This window comes from Panicum virgatum, chromosome 8K, assembly GCF_016808335.1.
Source record: "Panicum virgatum strain AP13 chromosome 8K, P.virgatum_v5, whole genome shotgun sequence".
Taxonomy (NCBI): domain Eukaryota; kingdom Viridiplantae; phylum Streptophyta; class Magnoliopsida; order Poales; family Poaceae; genus Panicum; species Panicum virgatum.
In genome coordinates, this window is record NC_053143.1 from 24,033,333 (window position 1) to 24,038,431 (window position 5,099).

At 48.6% G+C, this 5,099-nt stretch overlaps 1 pseudogene; it reads right to left on the bottom strand.

The window, feature by feature from the left end:
* Positions 1-1,303: 1,303 nt before the first annotated feature.
* Positions 1,304-3,409, bottom strand: LOC120644257 (annotated as a pseudogene).
* Positions 3,410-5,099: the final 1,690 nt, after the last annotated feature.

Below are 5,099 nucleotides of genomic sequence, written 5' to 3' on the forward strand. Positions count from 1 at the left end.
TTTAGAAACTAAAAGACTGAAAGATCGAGGTAGTATATATATATTTCATGTATGGACTAGAACAGTTCGCGGCGACGCCGCGCAAAATATGCCCCTGCTAGTCAGGTGAATTTATACCTTTTACAATAAACGAAGTGAAGCATACCAATGCAGGGATATGGACTTGAACATTCATAGCCTAGATGCCTTAATTTACTCCCATTGTAAATCAGTCTGTGCTCTACATGCTCATTTTTGGGAAAAGGGTAGTGTGCCTAGGTGGAGGGTCAATGCAGTCGTTATTATTATTGCTGCAACATTTACTTAAAAAAAATTATTGCCGCAACAAACAGAGAGTTGGTGCCAAGCAGCTTCAAGTATTTCACACTTGTTCAAGTCCCGCATATTCACTGACTATTGTCTTTTGAAGCCTCTACGTGCTCATTCACAGGGAGTCGGTTTTGGTTGGGGCACTACATGCTCATTTGAGGAACAATAGTTATATATCAAGATCATTTTTGTGACAAAACAGCAGCAGGGATCACTGGTCAGAATGGATGAGTACGTTGCTATGATCGCTTTAAGGCCAAAATTTCTGATCGACGTTTAACAATCAAGGATGGGTTCCTCTTAATACAAAGATTCAAGGAAGGGTACTTTCGTACTGTTCTCTACGCAATCGGATGTTTTGATTTTGGTGAACTGCAGAGGTAAGCCATTAAAAGAATTGAGGCCGGGTAATATTGAAGCAATCAAGCGACATTACATGTCTGCATTTCATCTTACAGCATCTTTGCGTCTGAGAAACTATCATTCTTGCTTCTTGGTCAATCAGGTCGGTTAGCTGAAAGACGAGGGCGGATTGGAGGGTGCGGGAGTCGCCGATGTACGAGCAATGACAAGGCAGGCGAAGAAGCTCGGTGGCAGGGCTGGCCGGTTGGGATGGAACGGAGGGCGAGCAGTGGCGCCGCAAGTTGCTCGGTCGGACTCATCTGGCCGGTTGGGATGGAACGGAGAGGATAGGCAAGGGCCATGTTTGGGTGAGGGGTGAAAATATTTTGATGAGAGAGAAACAATGCTTTGACCACTAATTAGGGTTATTAAATAAAGTCTAATTACAAAATTACCTCCACAACTATAGTACTGTAGCAGTTGCTCTAGCTAATGAAGCCTTTGACCGCACGATTAGAGGATGATTGAGCGCGGTCACTGTAGCATCACTGTAGCCAATTATGATGAAACTTGGCTCATTAGATTCGTCTTGAAACTTTACACCCATTCTTTAAAAAGTTTTGCAAATAGACTTCATTTAGTACTCCATGCGAAAATTCGTTGTTTTGTGAAATCTTGACAAGACCTGTAACCAAACACGGCAAAGGTGCTCGGGCGTGCAGTCTTCCTTGGAGTGCGGTACCGGTGTTGAGCTAGCTAACGAAGAATCCAGATGAGTCCGGACCAGGCCAGCAGCAGTTGACGTCACGGGATCTTGATCCGACGTTTCTAGTAATATGCAGTCCCAATCCGACGGCTGTCAAAGCTATGATGACGTGGTGCAATAATTTTTCTGTACCGCGACGCGGTTTCAGTCTTTAAAGATATGCATGTTTTGTGCTTGGCTTTCAGATCATATCTATGATCTGAGGACTACTACTATGCTGTGCTGCCATCTTGATTCTTGATCAGAGACTACAAGACCCACCCAAACACTTCCTCGCACGCATGCCAAATCGTTGTGCCTAGCTACGGCAACGGCAACCGATCGTCATCGTTCAGCTTTGTTATTGCAAGGACCTCATCCTTTTAGGTCGGCCAGACTCTCCAGCCAGACCTGGTCGCTGATGGTTGCATCCACATCGTCGTTACGGCGCCACGTCCAGAGGGCTCTCCTCGCGTCCACAATCCTCAGCCTCCCGTGCCCGAAGCTTTCCTCCCGGCACACCGACAAGTGTCCCAACTTATGGTCACCGATGAATCTTCAGAAGAAAAGTATTATACTGTTAGTGTTTCATATTGAGTTATGCATCACACTCTAATGGTTTTCAGAGAGCTCTTCTGGTCATGGTAGGTAGATACTTGTGAGCTCTACTGTTGCCTGCGTCGCCAATGGTAATGTACACAGGTCCCTGGCTGTGCGCCTCCTTGTCAAAAATCCTCGTCTGTGTAACACAGATCAATGGCAACAAAACGGCAAATTCAGATTAGTTCAAAAACTCCTTTGACAGGGATCAAGTTATCAAACTGAATGCACCCACCGGACAATGGTTGGAATAAAACGGTGTGACGTGCAGGCGTGCAGCTGCTACTTACAAAGCGCTCGTAGGCATGGACGTGGGCCCTCGATGACGACGTCGACGCGCGCCTCGAAGAGCAGGGGCTCCATGGCCCGGCGCATGCCCTCGGCCTCGGCCTGGTGCGCGTAGTTCGTGTTGTACCACGGCACGTGCATGAGCACCAGCAGCCACGGTGTCCGGCGCCGGTCCACCGCGGCCAGGTCCCTCCGCAGCCACGCGTGCTGCTCCGACCCCTCCTCGAACTCGGCGTAGGAGCCCAGCATCACGACGTGCGCCGCGCCGCCTGCCGTGTCGAAGGAGTAGTAGAGGTTTGAGGGTGAGCCGCTCTCCTCGTGCGGCATGCGCCACCGCGCGTCGTAGGCCACGAAGCGCCGCGGCGGCTTGTCGGGCTCGCGCAGCGTCTCCCTCTCGTGGTTCCCCTCCGTCACCATCCACGGCCGCGCGCTCGCCAGCGGCTGCACCAGCCGCCCCCACGAGTCCCAAAGCGGCGGCCTCCAGTCGGCGTAGGAGAGGTCGCCGGGGAGCAGTAGCATGTCGTAGGCCGCGGCGCCGACCTGGGACAGCGTCGACGCCGTCCACTCCGTCTGCCCGACGTCACCTATGATGACGAACTCGATGGGCAGGGTGGCCGGGGCTGTCCGGAGGCTGAACTCGTCGCCAGCCTCGCCGCACCGGTAGTAGTAGGTCGTGCCCGGCTCCAGCGGGCCGATGGTGGCGCGGTGTATGGCGCCGGACGTGTACGACAAGAACTGGTATGTGGTGAGGTAGCCAGCCTCGGCAGCAGCACCGTACTTCCCCGGAGCTGTCCCGTACTCCACCACGGACGGCGCGCTCCGGTCGTCGGTGACCCAGGTAATCCCCATGTGGTGCGCACCCACAGCTGAAATGTGCACCTGTTGGAGAAGAGAACATCTTGTAATAATACAACCTAGGACTACCGAGCACTGGCTTCAAAGATACGTCGGAAACGAAGCGGGCACCTGCTGAGGATGGGATGCCGGCTTGTCGTACGCCACCGGCACCAATGGCCGCGGGGGCGGCCGCACATACTCGTCCGCGGGGACGGACGGCAGCATCAGGGACCCCTTGCCCATAGCGTCGAGCAACCTTAGCGACGCTAACTTCGCCGGAGGTGCGAATTTGACCGGGACGGCTGCAATCTTATAGGATAGTGGACTTGCGCGTCACGGAATGAACATATATATACCTGGCTCATTATTCGTCTTGTGGTGCGTTCCAATATTCTATGGAAGCTTCGTTACAGTTACAGCCGGTTCCTTGGCTATCAAGGCGACACGGGCAGAAGAGCATTAGATAATAGAAGATGGAAGGTTAGGTGACGGCTGGTGAACCACTTGGCCAGTGAACCATGTGGTCAGCTGTCAAATAAATGAAACACAAAACCAGTGTTAACTCCATGTCATTTTTAAACATAAAAACGCGACTAACACACGACCGCAACCATATTCTGGACAAATTAACAAAGTTGCCCGTAATGTTCAGATAGATGTCATTTTCTATTGTTGATAAGTACCTTTTGTCTAGGACAGAAATGGTATTTGATCTTTGACATTAGTCTCCGCTGTTGTTGGGCTAGGGACTAACGAATTCTTTAGTCCCGGATCCAACAGCTAGCTAGGTGGCTGGGAAGCAGCATATTTATAGTCCCGGTTGGAACTACTAACTAGGACTAAAAATCACTCATTTGTCTCGGTTAGTGGCTACAACCAAGACTAAAGGGCCTACGGCCCATTGGTCATGGTTCGAGCCACCAACCAGGACTAAATTCCCTAGGTCTATTTAGACCCTTGGTCCTCCCATGCCCAGCAATTCCTCCATTCGCACAGAAAGCCTAATTGCAGATGCGGATAGAAGCTCATTGGAGACGAAATCTTTTATCGTCTGCAAATTTGTGTCACTGATGTTGTGTCATTGGAGACACGATTTTACGCGTCTCCAATAACTTTCATTGGAGACGCAGTTTACGCGTCTGTAATAATGTCCATTGCAATAATTTTTTATAGGACGCGACACTGGTGACCTTTATTCAAGACGCTTTTTAAACTACATGCGTCTCATTTATTGGAATATTCCAGACGGTTTTAGGTGAACCACATCTCTTTAAAATAAACTGGAGACACCAATATTACTCAGACGCGACTCTAATGAATTGATTAGAGACGTGTTTCAGTGTAGACGTGTCTCCTTTAATGAAATAGCCCAGAAGCGTTTCAGAATTACGTGTTTGTGTGCTTTTTTTTTTTTGCTCACGGGTTTAGCAGCTAGCATTAGCACAGATACACAGATTCATCATCATACATAGTACACCACATCATTGGCAGAACATGCATTAGCATAGATACACATCATCTTACATAGTACAAGAACAGCACATGTTCATTATCATCTTGCTCAAGATCAACATAGTACATACACAAGAACAGAATCTGGTTTCATATCCTGCAGGCCTAGGTTCATCTTTCATAGTACAATTGATATTTTTGGTTCAAAAATTAAGACCTGGACTGTCGCAATGAAAATCTCCTTTCGGATTGATCACCTGGGACAATATGAAGGAGGCAATCCTTTCTCGAATCTTGACCATTGCATCTTGGTCAATGGGATTTGTCATCACTTCAAAATCCTGTGTAATTGTTCTGTAAAATATTTTCAGAGTTTTAGAACAAGGCACAAATAAAGCAGAAGGATAAAAGTAGCTAAAAGAAAACATGCATATATCACTAACACCATGGAACAAATATGATAGAATCTACATTCAGAACAAAAAATCAGTAAGAAAAGTTGATTTGTACCGAAGAATCACCCAGT